Below are 14,888 nucleotides of genomic sequence, written 5' to 3'. Positions count from 1 at the left end.
AAGTACCATGAGGATACTTTTGTGGGGGGCAACTTTTTATGATAAAGTTTTATTATGATAAAAATGTACATAACAAAAGTCACCATTTTAACCATTTTTAAATGTATAGTTCGTTGCCATTAAATACATTCACATTGTTGTGCAATGAGAATTCTTAAAGAGAAAAAAATCCTATACTCTTAGGAGAGTCATGGAATGCTTTATAAAAAGGTGCTCTCAAAATGATCCTGGAATGATAAGTGAATTTTGGTGGAGCAACTTTACAAGTAGAGGGAACCCTTTGAGCAAACAAATACAGCTGGAGGTAAAGATGAGGTTTCAGGGAACAACAATTAGTAGCATTATTAACTAAATAAGAGCAATCAAAAAGAACATTTATAGAAATAACTAATCTAGTAGGGCTTTGGTGAATTTATAAATACTAAGACTTACACTTAATAAACAAGAAATTCGTTAAGAATAGTATGAATTTTTAGAATAAATGCCAAATCAGTTTTCTACAGGTAAAAGTAGATTTGGCCTTTGTTATTCATGATGTGTTTGAGTCAGCAGAAGATTTAAAGTTTAAACAATAAATCTTATTTGGTTATAGAAGACATGCTCTAAAATAATTTAATCCTGGAGATTGCTAGTGTACCCACACTACACGTTAAGTATTATCACAAGTGGTTTTGTATGGCTCAGAGAAGTCAAACTGACAGTGAAGTACTGACTCACACGAATGGCCTCATCCTATTAGAAATTAGCTGATAACTAAGAATTGCCACTTCACAAAGTGATTCAAGAGAATACCACTTTGCCTGAGACTTCTCTTTGTAATCTAAAACAGTAGCCTGATTATAAGATTTTTTTTCATTTTATTTTAAAATAAGCAAGTTCAAAAACGAGATCCACCATATTTGGGTAAAATTTTTATATGTAATAGTTATCTAAAGGAGTCAGTATGCCAGTGTAAAAAGACTGGTGAAACAGTTAGGGACAAAGCCAATATGCATTAGGGTGCTTTTTTTCCTTACTTACATTAAAGCACAAATGTTATAATACTAAAGATCAAATTTGACCTTAGAAAAATAAAAAACACCTATAATACAATATAATGCAAAGATAAGTAGCAGATTAATGTAAAACATTTTAAACACATTTAACAATGGGAGGATTATTATCTAATATATATCAGTAGCTTCTATATATAAATAAAAAGAATACTCCAAGAGAAAAATTAACATGTGCTAAGAAAATTAACAGAAGAAAAATGCAAATAACTAAACATGGGGAAAAAGTCACCAACCTATCCAATAATCAGAAATAAAAATTAATCAGCATTTTTTGAGGGGAGAGTCCATCAGATTCCACAAAATTTGGTAAAATTGAAAAAACTGATAATCAGTGCAATTCAGAAATTGATAATAGCAAATGTTGGCAAGGATATAGAAAAACCTGCATTCTAGATCTGTTGATAGGTGAACTGGTGAAGCCTTTTTTGGAAGGCAGTTTGGCCACTTCTGATAGAATTGGTAATACGTATACTCTTTGACCAGCATGTCAACTTCTAGGAATCTCTTTAAAACATTTGCATATGTGCTTAAAATAGTATGTCCAAGTGTGTTAGTTACAGCAATTTTTGTGAAACAACATATAAAATATCTGTTAGTAAAGAGGCTTATTAACATGATTAGATACTTCAAGGGAGAGAGATATGGAGGAAAAGGAGGTTACTTTTTCATTCTATAAATGTATGCAGAAAAAAAATAACATAGCAAGCTTGGGATTGCTATTCCTAAAAAGTCCTGCTTGCAAGATCCTTGACTGGTGTCTGGTAACTTGGGCTTTTGGGAGGGTCCCATCATTCCATGATAAAAGTAGCTCACTTTGTTTTTACTGTACAAATACGGTTTTTGTTAAATACTTAACTTGCCTTCTGCAGATCTGGAAATTTGGTTCCTGCTAAGGCAGAGAGTGCCTATATGACCAGCCACCAATAAAAACTGGGCACTGAGTCTCTAAAGAACTACTCTGGTAGACAGCATTTCACAGGTGTTGTCACAACTCATTGCTGGAGGAATTAAGTGGGTCCTTTGCGACTCTATTAGGAGAGGACTCTTGAAAACTTGTGCCTGGTTTCTTCTGGACTTTGCCTCACGAACCTTTCTCTTTGCTGCTTTTGCTTTGTATCCGTTAGTTGTAATAAATCATAACTGTGAATATGACTACAGATATAGTCCTGTGAGTCATCCTCATGCATCATCAAACCTGAGGGTGGTCTTAGGAACCCATGGCACAACTTTTCACTATGGTCTGTTTTAGCATCTACATATATTGCTTATATAAATTTTAAAATGTTAAATTTAATGTATTACATATTTAAATTATATGTATATATGTGTATACTTGGGCACACATATATACTATGATGTGTTGATGGGCTTTTATATGTGTGTATTAGCACCCATTTATTCTGCACATTTTATTTTATTTATTTTTTATTATTCTGCACATTTTCCCCTGGTGATAAAAGATTGGAAGCTTTCCTTGGTGACATGGTAGGTAACGTAATAAAGAAGCAAATCAAAAACAAGGTGTCTTCAGGTATGTTGTTTATTTAGCACATGGGGATTATTACTTTAAATTAGTTTAAGTTACACTTCATTTTTTATCAGTTTCATGTCAATCTGCTGGTAAACCACAAAAATCATACTTCTCAAGTAGCATTTTTAAATATATACTCTCCAGTTATACACACTATATTACCTCAACTTACTGAACTAAATATGTTATAAATGTAATACTAGGTGGCAATTCTGACTATATGATGTTCTGAGTATGGTTTTCAGTGCCCATTATGCCTTAAAGGCTTGCCAAGCTTTACTGAATATGTGATGCATGGAGGACACTAGGCATTGTGGAGGATAAAGAGAAATACAAAAGATTATCTCTGGCAGACAGAGAATTATAATCTTGGGTGGCAGCAGTGGTGGTAGTGATGGGATAAACCATGTAAACAAATGATGGATAAAAGAACCAGGAATGATAAACAGTATATGACGAGGGTCTACTTTTGGAATACATGCTACATGAAGGCAGGAATTTTGTCCTGTTCACCACTATACGTGAACCACCTAAAAGAATACCTGACACATAGAGTAGGTTAGGAAAAAATGATGTAAGACCAGTCGTCCTCATGAAGGTGTAATTAAATCTTACCTTTTCCTTTTATTACAAATGCCCAGATCCAGTATGTCAGTAGACTGAGAAAGCAAATTTCTTTTTTTTAAATCACAACAGTTAATTCAGGAGTAGAGCAGAACTGTCTGATACTATGTAAATATTGTGTGGCCTAGTAATCTGAGACACTTAAATGGCACTTACCAACAATTAGCTGGTCCCTATTACTAGTTAGGACATTTAATTTCTTTTTTTTTAAAATAGACTTTGTTCATTTAGAGCAGTTTCAGGTTCACAACAAAATTGAGCAGAAAATACAGAGTTCACACATAACCCTCCCCACCCACTCATATATACTCCCCTAACCTCAACATCCCTCATCAGTGTGGCGTATTTGGTACAATTGATGAACCAACATGGGCACATTATTATCAACCCAAAGTCCATAGTTTACATTAGGGTTCACATTGTACATTCTATGGGTTTTGACAAATGCATAATGACATGTAGCCACCACTATAGTACAATACAGAATAATTTAATTGCTGTAAAAATCCTTTGTGCTCCATCTATTCCTCCCTCCCTCCCTCCTTCTCTCCAAACCCCTGGAAACCATGATCTTTTTATTGTTTCTGTAGTTGTGCCTTTTCCAGAATGCCATTTGATTGGAATCGTACAGTTTGTAGCCTTTTCAGACTGGCTTCTTTCATTTAGTAATATGTCTTTTAAGTTTCTTCTATGTCTTTCATGGCTTGGTAGATCATTTTTTAGGGCATTTAATGTCAATGCAAACAACTACAAAAGATTTCTTTTCCTTTTTTAAAAAAAAATTTAATAGTGGTAAAATGGAAATAATATAAAACTTACTATCTTAACCATTTATAAGTGTATAGTTAGTAGTGTTTTAAGTACATCACATTGTTATGCATCCAGTCTCTAGAATTCTTTTCATCTTCCAGAACCAAAACTATACACTCATTAAACAGCTCCCATTCCCCTCTTCCTCCCCCAGCTCCTGGCAACTATGGTTCTACTTTCTATCTCTATGACTTTGACTAGTCTTGGTACCTCATTTAAGTAGAATAATAACAATATTTGTTCTCTTGTTGATGCCTCATTTCACTTAGCGTAATATTTTCAGGTTTCATCCATGTTGCAGCATGTGTGAATTTCCTTCCTGTTAAAGCTGAATTGTATTCCATTGTATATATACACACCACATTTTGTTTATCCATTGGTCCATCGATGGACAGTTGGGTTACTTCCACCTCCTGGCTATTGTGAGTAAAATGTTGCTATGAATATGAGTGCACACTGTTCAAGAGCCTTCATTCAATTTTGGGGGGTATATACCCAAAAGTGGACTTGCTGGATCACATGGTAATTCAAGTTTTAACTTTTTGAGGAACTGCCATACTGTTTTTCACAGTGGCTGCATCATTTTACATTCCCACCAACAGTGCACAGAGGTTCCAATTTTTCTACATCCTCACATTTGTTATTTTGTTACTTTGATAATAACCATTGTAATGGGTGTCAGGTGACCTCATGATTTTGATATGCATTTCCCTACTGGTTAGTGATGTTGAGCATCTTTTCATAAGCTTGTTGGCTATTTGTATTTTTTTTTTTGAGAAATGTCTACTCGATCCTTTGCCCACTTACAAAATGTGGGGATTTTTTTGTTGTTGAGTTGTAGGAGCTCTTCATCTCAGAGTGTTTCTGTATATCCATCTTCAGCACAGAAAGGACAGTCAGTTTATAAAAGTTTAACAGTCATAGTAAAACAAAACTTGTAATTCATTCTCAAAGTAAAATTTTCTCAGAGAGGATAGTTAATGTGGCTTCATAATTCGTGTGATTAATAATTCTTATAATCAGCTGAAGCTTCACTTATTTTTTTCCCCTCCAGGGTTGCTATACAGATTGACATATCTTCTGCTTGTCTCAGTAAAATTTCTGCTAGAGGAAATACTAGTTAATCCTCTTCAATGACTTTGACCATAGTTTTGAAAGTTGTCAAAATGTCACATCTTTTTAACATCTTGGCTTACTTTGATTTAAGGATTCTAAAGTATCTTTTTTTAATTAAGAAATGCATTCTAGATTACATTTGTTTGTAAGTTGTTTTTGTTATGTATTTCCTTTATACTGTAAGTTTGTTTATATTTAAAATATTGCAGAAATCTTGATAATTATATGGAGGTGAGTCCTAGTTTTTATCATGATAGACGTTTGGCTTACTGTTTGCTTGATTTTATGTATTGTAAGAGGAGCACTATTTATCATTATTACAAAAGAGATATTTGAAGACAAAAATCATACCCTTGGTAACTTGGGGTGCACATATCTTCACAGTAGTTGATCTATTCTTTCTGGACCAAGTCTAAAATAATGCCAGAATGAGATACTTTTTGTGAGAAATCATCATTATCTAATTTTAGAACATTTTCATCACAGCCAAAAGAAACCCCATACTCATTACCAGTCACACCTCATTTCCCCTTGCCCCAACACCCTGGAAACAACTACTCTACTTTATGACTATAGATTTCCCTATTCTGGACATTACATATCAGTGGAATCATATGATATGTGCTTTCTTTGTCTAACTTCTTTCAGTTAGGATGTTTTCAAGATTTATCTGTTGAGTATGTATCAGTACTTTATTCCTTTTTATGGCCAAATAATACTCCATTGTATGACTATATTTTGTTTATTCATTCATCAGTTGATGGATATGTGGGTTGTTTCCACTTTTGGGCACTTGTGAATAATGCTGCTATGAGCATTTGTGTATAAGTTTGTATGTGGACATATGTTTTCGGTTCTCTTGGGTACATACCTAGGTGTGGGATTGCTGGGTCATATGGTAACTCTATATTTAACTTCTGGAGGAATTGCCCAACTGTGTCTCTATTAAAAATTTAAAACTTAACTTTACAAACAAAAGTTTGGTACTCTAACTTGACTTTTTCTCTGCTTGGTCTCCCTTTTTGAAAAATGAAATAATTGTGTTAAAGCAGATCCTTTATTACACTTAATTTTTTATATTTTAAAACCATACATACCTCATATTTAACAAAGCATTTTTATGCATTAAAAGGAAAAATTGGCACAGCAGAACCCTTAATAGTAATTCTTTATGTGTTACTAGACTTGGGAAGTAGAAAAAGAAGGTACAGAAATATGGCTTGTAAACTTAAGTGTGGTTTGCCAGGTAATTTTCACACTTTTGGATAAATAATAGGACATATGTGGTCTGTCTCTGTATCCATAATGGAAGGATTAGGGAGACCATCAGTGACAATTTATTCTACCATTCTGGAATTTGGCCCATGGTTTATTTTCTCCAATGCAGCCTAAGTAACAAGTCAGCTAATCTGAGGCAGCTAATTAAAAATTTTCCTTAAATTCCTCATCTGTTAATAAATCTTATATGCTCACCTCAGTTTTTACATTTCTAAATGCATGCTCTATGCTAGATATTGTTAGGCTGCTTTACATACATGATTTAATGAACATATGTGCATTTTTTCTGTCTCTACTCCTTGACGTACACTAATTAGTTATTTATTATACTATTTTGTTATGCCTACCAAATTTCCTCTTTTTCCTCAGTCATTCAAACAGTTTCTTAAATCTTTTTATTTTTAATTGAAAAGACAATTAAAATTGTCCTGAATGGTAATCCTTTACTTAAAACAACTGTCTTTCTTCACTGGCAGTGGGATGGAAAATAAGGGCCAGGTTTTGGAGATCTTTACTGAGATGGGCTCACCAGAACTTGAAACTGATTGAATGTGAGAGGAAGCAACTGGACAGATAAGGGGGAAAGTCCAAAACTACTAGGAGTTTTTAAGCCTGAATGGGTAAGGAGGGCAGAGGTACCATGAAAATAAAAAGGGACATAGAAGCATTTGAAAAATCAGGTGAATTTCTTTTTATCTCGTTCGGTTTGAATTGTTGTGAATGTTCAGTAAGCAGTTTGAATATGGAACTGGAACTGGAGAGAAAAGTTGGCACTAGAAATACAGATGTGGGATCATCATAAATGTCATAGGTAAAGGCATGGTAGGGACGGGGGTATAAACTTGCTTAAAAACAAAATCTGAGGAGAGAACAGTTCAGTGGAGAACACGTGCATTTAGGGGCTGGATGCAGAGGACCAGAAAGGGTAAGAGGAGAATCAAGAAACAGTTGTTTCATGGAATCTAAGAAAGGAGTTTTAAAAAGGGGTGGATCATCTGTGTTAAATACTTTCTAGGAATTGGAGCTTTTGATTTTGATGCCTTTTGGATTATTGGTGACGTCATAAAAGTAGTTTTCAGTACAAGTTGTAAAGAGAATAATAAAATTTTCAGGGGTTTCAGGAGTTAATGTTTCCCCAGGAAGTACAGGTTTCTCTTACAAAATTTGGTCTGTTGACCACAGCTTTGTGGCAGTCTGGCCTAGCAAAAAATAATGTTTTTCCATATAGTGATAGATATGAATTGAGCTTTCTTCAACTGCAAAGGAGACTCTTGCTGTGCTACATTTGCTTTTGCAAAGGTAAAATGTGAATTCTACATCCATGCTATTAATTTAAATGGGTCTTTGTTTTATTTTTTAGTTGGTCAGTTGATTTTATTGTGACTTAATGTATTAAAACTGGGATTCAAAATTCTCAGTTTTACTATATGTTCATATTATATGTTTTGGAATAATGAGATTAGTGATAGATTGCTTTGAAATACGTTGAGAGTCTGGGCTTGGCAGAGAATTCCCCAATGGGAGGCTAAAGGGTAAAGACAACTGTAGTGATCATGTTTTCTTAAATCAAGACACATAACCAGATAAATGGTGGCATAGTCAGAAGCCATAGTATTAATACCCACATTTTGGAATTTTTGAGCAATTTGCTGTGGGGACAGTGAAAAGAAATATTTGAAGTTGGCATTGACCTGGAAAATGTGGAACCAGTGGTTGTATGAGTTAAATGGTTACGGAGCTTTTAGAAAAAGGATGATAAAGAAACCAATGAAGAGACGATGAGGGCTTTGTGACTAGAAACAAACAAAAATAAAATAAACTTGGGAACACATTTGTTTTTCATTTGCTGTATTAGCAAAATAATTTTATTGGCCTCTTAGTTCAATAGGGATTCTACTTTTTTCCAAAAAAAATTTAGCTTAGAGCTAGGGAGAGGATAAGCTTGGGTTACGTCTTCCTAACTAATATTTTGATCTTGAGAAAGCACTGTTCTTTTCCAACCAGAAAACAGAAGCCTTTCCTTTAAGAAAAGGAAAGCATTAGCTTGTTGTCTAGGGTGTGCAAAAAATGATTATAGGCTTGTTGTGAAATTTTTTATTACCTTTTTTCTTTTAGTTTTTATGCTTTGCCATACTTATAATTTAAAAATACAAAGTCTCTAGTACAAAGTTTTATTTAAAAACTAATACTTGAAATTAAGATCTATTGCTGCATCCATTCAGGGAGGATTATAAAGCTGCTATGTTGAGGAGATCTCCTTTGCTCGTAGTCGATGGAACTAGGAATTGGACCCCAGCTTCTCTGACTCAAAGTCGTCTCATTGTGAAGTTTAACGGGGGAGAGAAAACTGGTTCCAAAGTTTACTGATGAATTCTGATTTGCATCCATTTCCTTTGAACATTACCACCTGAGAAGACCTAAAGGGTATATTGACTTGCTGCTACTTGCCATGGGTTATACTGGTAGTAGCTGGTATTAATAGAATAAGAAGATATGGTCTGCATCTTCAGGGAACGCTTGTTCTATCAGGGATGGCATATATGCATATGTAAATAATTATTTTACATTGAAGTATGTCCTAGATGAGAGGTATATATGAAAGGAAGCAATATGGGAGGAAGTGGAAGATAGAGTTGGGTGCCAGTACTGTTCTCAGGAAATGTTTCAGCAAGATGATTTTTGTACTGAGCTAGAAAGAAGCAAGGCGTTTGCTTGGCGGACTACTAGGAAAATAACTGAAGTGCCGAAATCAACATGAACAAAGAGTAAAAGCACTTTGTTACCCAAAGACCCGTAAGATTGGCTTCTGTTAACTCCGAAGTATGTCCTTTTAGTATCAGCCTTGACTTAGTTTTAATAAGAAGGTAGAGCTATGTATTTCAGAAAAAGCAGACAAGTTAGTAGCAAGTAGGTAAAGTGTGAGCAAAGATAGGAGGATGAATTTTGAAAGGCAGGGTTGCATATTTTGCAACTAAAGGTAGATACTACATTTGTGTAGCTAAAAGACCCTTTGGTTATTGTAGTAGTTTGTAACAGTTATTAGTGGTATATTTTTATATAAATATATTTGTTAACAGTTTAAGAACAGCCTGTTAGAGATAATATACTTTTGGTGGAAATTATACTCTGATTTTATTACTTGCTGCTGTTACTTTGTATTTGGGGTTTTTAAAAAAATTTGTTTTGTCTTAATAATCATGCAACTTGTATGATTGGGTTAACTTATTTGTATTACAATGAGTGACCTTTGTGACTGATGACATTTAAACATTTCAAGCATAAAACCAGATTAATTTATTCATTTAACACTTATTATTGAGTCCAACTATGTGCCAACCCCCCTACCTTTTAAAATATAGATGGACTTTTCAGTAATTGCCTCAGACATTTTTCAGAGCAATAGCAAAAGCAGTACTATTTAGGTATTTTTATATTTTGCTACAGTGTAACTCTTAAGCTTAAAATAATTCCAATTTATTTCACTTTAAGGTACATTTTTAAGATTTGTATATTCTTATGCACATATATACAAAAATTAATGGCTTATGAAACTCATACTATTTTTTAAGTGTTAATGACATTGAGCAATTTGAAGCAGTACTGTGGGGCCTTGTAACAACATGAGAAGGCTTGAATGCCAATATTTTATTTATTTATATTCCGTCTTACAGTGGGAAGAATTTGAGTTAGTTTAATTTCATTTTAGATCTATTACTTGTGTCAGTTTGTTTTCTTAATTGTCCTGATTGAAAATCCAGCCAACAATTAAATTTAATACTTGTTCCTATCCTACATCTGTTAAGTGAATATGAAGAGAATTTGATACATTTTAGAGGTGGAGCTAATACAACTTGCTGAAGGATTGACTGGATGTTGGGGATGAGGGAAGGTAAAGGTAGGAATCAGGATGATTCCCAGCTTTTAGTCTTGAGCAGCCCATTGAATAGTGTTGCTATTTGGACATGTTCGTGATGCCCATGAGACACCCAGTGGACAATCGAGTAGACAGCTATTTGGAGAGATTAAACAAACACATTCTCGTTAGCTTTAGTCCTTAGATAAACAAGGAAACTCCTCTACCCTTTTAAAGAACCAAATCTTGACACATAAATGGATACCTTAAAGAGGATAGTCTTACTGTGTGTGACTTTAGAGGCCTTAGAGAATTAGTTTGTTGATTTAGGGTTGGGGAAAAAAACTTTAGTGTTTTGAAGAAATAAAGAAAAAATAATTTGTTTTGAACTTTAAAACAGTGAATATTAAACTTCATTTTTGTTTGCATCAAAAATTCTAATGTATTAGAAGTATCTCTGACTTGTCTGAGTAGGCTAATTAACCAGTTCTTGAAATCATTCATTTTAATGTGATTTGCACTGCGCTAGCTATAAAAGTACAATAAGACAGTCCAGTCTCTGTCTTCAGTTTAATAGTCTAATGGGTGAGACTTTTCATGGGTGTTACTAGAGCAACGTATTACTGACTACTCAGTGCTGGGAGCTGGGAGCAATTAGGGAGGGAAGGTTCAAGAAAGGGTTCACAAAGGAAATAACACGTTAGCCAGAGTCTTACTGTGTTACCTCAACAGCAAGAGCAGAAATTGTGAAACTGATGAGGGGTGGAGGGTTGCTGGTGGTGGTGTTGGCAAATAATTCTGTATGGCTGACGAGTCATACTCTGAGTAAGAGAATGTTATAAAAAGAAGGTAGGAAAAAGGCAGCTTTCAAAATATGTTATGAGTAAATTAAGGAATTGGCAGTTTATCGTGGAGGAAATAGATCCATTGGAGGATTTTTAAGTGTGAAATTAACATTAAAATGATCGGATTTGCTTTTTGGAATAATAACTGAGATACAAATGAAATTATATAAGGAGTTTGTTATGTGACTTTCTCAAGACTTTTAAGGATAGACTTAGCTATAAAATGTCTTCTTAAAGGCTTTTTTGTTTGCTTACTTCAGAAATATCATTTAAAAATGATAAAGGGTATACATAGTACCTGTAAGTTTATGTAAATATACCATTTAGCTTTATTTTTGCTCATTTAGGACAGTAAGTGTGATTCAAAGTACTTTCTTGCTTTAGTGTAATTATGTGTAACTAAATAAGTGAATTACTTTATTAGTGTTTAGTCCAGTGCTGTTCTCATACAAACTGTCACATAGCGCTATGTTTATAAATAACATTGCTTAGTATATTATGGCTTGTTTTTCAGTTTCACAGTGACACCTTCACTAGAGACAATGGAAATGGTGGTCAGGAAGTTAAATGAACTTGTGTGTGGGTACTCTCCATTTCATACAGTTAAATGAACGTTGGTGATGTTACCTCACTAGTGCTTTCAGGCGCTATGGGGACATTAAATTTGATGTGGTATTGAAAGAAGAAAACCTTCTTTTGTTTAGGCAAGGATTCATATCTAAGATTAATTTTTTTAACATGTAAGAATTAAACATGCTCCAAGGATACAAGGCATGACAAATATTAATCTGACAGTGATCTTATTCTCACAGTTTAGAGTTGAGCAGAGGAAGTAAGATGTATTCTCTTTATACATTTATCATAAAGAGAAGAAAATGGTGTTTCAAGAGTACACATAAAGTCTAAAAAGAACTGAGAAGGGAAAGATTATTTTTGCATGAGGGAGTAAGAAACTACAAAAGAGCTAGAACTTCAAAGATGTGTAAGATTTGAAGATGTGCAAGTGGAATGACCACTAAGAAGCAAAGAAAAAGCACACACAAAGACACTGAGAGTTGAATCTTTTGGATGTTTTGTTTTGTTTACCATTTACATGCTGCTGATGTCAAGTGCTACCAGGTCCATATAGTATTGTATTATTATGATGCTTTAAGAGATTTAAGAAGGAGTTTTGGTTTGCCAGTACCTCCAAGTTTATCTAGACCCTAATCTCAAAACCTTTTAATTCTTTCATTTAAATACTTCTTGTTTACAGCTGGTGTTTTTTGCTCTTACTTGCTGCTGAACAATGATTTCCTCCCCGTTTTTTTTTGTTTGTTTGTTTGTTTTGCTACTTGATAATTACATGTTTCCTTCTTCATCCATAATTCATCCTCCTCCCAAGAAAAATCCCTAATCACTTTTTGGAAGTTTTCAATGCTGTCAATCTACACATAAAATACAGAGGAACCTAAGACTTGTTGAAAATCAGCTTCCAATCCTCCAAGCAATCAATAACAATACTCCTACTTCTTGAACATACCATATGCCAGTGGTTCTTACAGCACAGCCCCCAAACAGCAGCAGCAGCATCACCTGAGAACTTACAGATGTTCAGGCTGCACCCCAGACCTACAGAATCAGAAACTCTTGAGGGTAGGGCCCTACAACCCTTGTTTTAACAAGCCCTCCTGGTGATTCCGAAGCATGCTCAAATTTGACAATATAAATGAAGCATGCTTTATAATACTCAGCACTCCCAGGCAAATAAATTGGCCTAGAATATATGACTCCTTTTGATCTCTGGTCTAGGAAAGGTTTTGTTTAAAGAAAGAGATCTGTAGTAGCAAATAACACTGAAAGAGTTTCAGTAATTGACCCAATAGTAATAGTTAACATTTACTGAGCCCATTTTTTTGTACCAGGCTCTTTGCTGAGAGTAGGTATTATCCTCATATTACAGAGGGCGAGACATAGGTTAAACATGTTCAGTGTCATACAGCTAGAGAATGTCAGATCCAGCATTTTAATTCAAGCAGCTAACTATAAAGCTGACTTTTTTGTTAGGAAATAAGTTTCGACTTGAGGATATCTTTTTTAATACAGTTGGGTAGAATTTTTTTTGATGTCAGCTTTTTTTTTAATGTACAAAACATAGTTTTTATGTTTAATGGATGACTACTTTATTTATACTAAGTCATAGATTTGTATCTCTGAGGGGTGTAAAAATTTCTAAGTACACTACTTATGTAGACTTGTTTTAATAGAACATGATTCATTGGAAGCTTGAATGTAGAAAGCATCCCATGTTGTTCTAGGCTTTAAGAAAACTGGATATATAAAATTCAAACACAAATTAGACATTTATTTGTGCACAAAAGTGTTCTCAAGGTTCATTTTATGAGAAATGAAAAGTCATTTCCTATAAAACTTTTGTTTTGCACATTTCTTAGTAACATAACTTGTAAAAGAAGAAATGCTTCGCATGATTACAGCACATATTCCAGAAGGGCATTCCCATTTTATAATTAAATTCATCCCTCTTCCCTTTTCTTTGTAGTTTTGTGTATGTGTGTGTGTGTGTGTGTGTGTGTGTGTATTTTTTTTTTTTCCAATGACAGTGTGTTCCTTTCCCCTGTGTTTTTGCAACTGTTTGGGGCAATATCCTTCAGTTCATTGTATTAACATAGAATATTTTGTGATGCTTTAAGATACTATAAATATTGAAAATCCCTGAGCAGAGGAAATACAAAAATTCTGATTAAATAAGCAGGATATATGTGTAAGTAACTGGGAGGATCTTGCTAATGTGGAATAATGAAATCATGAACAATCTTTTCTACTTTTACTTTTTCTTAACATCTAAGTTTTGAATAGGTAATACATTCATGTAATCCAAAAGGTATGAAAGGACGCATAGTAATGTTTCCTTCCCATCCATTTTCTACAGCTACCCATTCTCTTGCCCACAGACAACAACCTTTGTTAATAGTTTGTCTTTCAGAGATGTTTCATGTACATGTACAAACAAATACAAATATATTTTTTTCTTTCTAACACCAACAGTAGTGTGTTACATACACTATTGTGTTCCCTGCTTTTTTACCCTTAATATATATTTTCAAGATCTTTCCATATCACTGTATATCAAGAGCTTCCTCATTTGTTTTCAGCCATATCATATTTGACTGTATGAATGAAACAAATCTACTTAGCCAATCCTCTACTAATAAGTCTTTTCCAGTTGTTTGCAGTCTTTTGCTGTTATAAACAGTTCTGTGATAAATAACTTTGTGTGTACATCATTTCATGAATGTGTGCCATTTATCTAGAGAAGAAATTTGTAGAAGTGCAGTTCCTAGGTTAAGGGGTTATGTGTATTTGTCATTGCCAAATTACCCTCCTTAGGAGTTGTGCTAATGTTCTTTTCTACCAGCATTGCATCAAGGTTCTGGTTTTCCCACACCCTCATCAATAGCCCATTTACTTTCTAAATACTTTTTTTTTTACCCTAGTACACTTACATACTTTGAGAACTTTGTTACCACAAGAAATAATTTCATAAATGTGGAGAATTTTGCTTTGGCATCGTGCCAATGCAGAACAAGATTCTAATAAATCTTTTCATCTTAAAAAATGCATATTCCTGTTTTAGGTCTCTAAGATCATGATAAAGTTTAGTTGTTTTTCAGAGAAAACCAAAAAACTCACTATTCTAGATGTAAGGGCTTATTTTAAGTTTATTTCAAGTGCTCTATGTTAAAGTATGTCATAACCAGAAAAAGTTAAGAATCTTG

At 34.0% G+C, this 14,888-nt stretch overlaps 1 protein-coding gene across 3 annotated transcripts in view; it reads left to right on the top strand.

The window, feature by feature from the left end:
• Window positions 1–14,888, top strand: part of PTPN12 (protein tyrosine phosphatase non-receptor type 12) — a 79,087-nt gene that overhangs the window by 16,647 nt on the left and 47,552 nt on the right. Inside the window, exon 2 of one of the 3 annotated variants that reach the window (XM_032484163.1) lies at window positions 13,764–13,769. The exons of the other annotated variants lie outside the window; for them this stretch is intronic. The gene's annotated coding sequence lies outside the window, so the exon portion shown is untranslated. The remainder of the gene's footprint in view (window positions 1–13,763; window positions 13,770–14,888) is intronic. 3 annotated transcript variants of the gene reach the window in all.

Source organism: Camelus ferus, chromosome 7, assembly GCF_009834535.1.
Source record: "Camelus ferus isolate YT-003-E chromosome 7, BCGSAC_Cfer_1.0, whole genome shotgun sequence".
Taxonomy (NCBI): Eukaryota; Metazoa; Chordata; class Mammalia; order Artiodactyla; family Camelidae; genus Camelus; species Camelus ferus.
The sequence above is the reverse complement of the archived record's forward strand: the minus strand, read 5'-3'. Positions and strand labels throughout refer to the sequence as shown.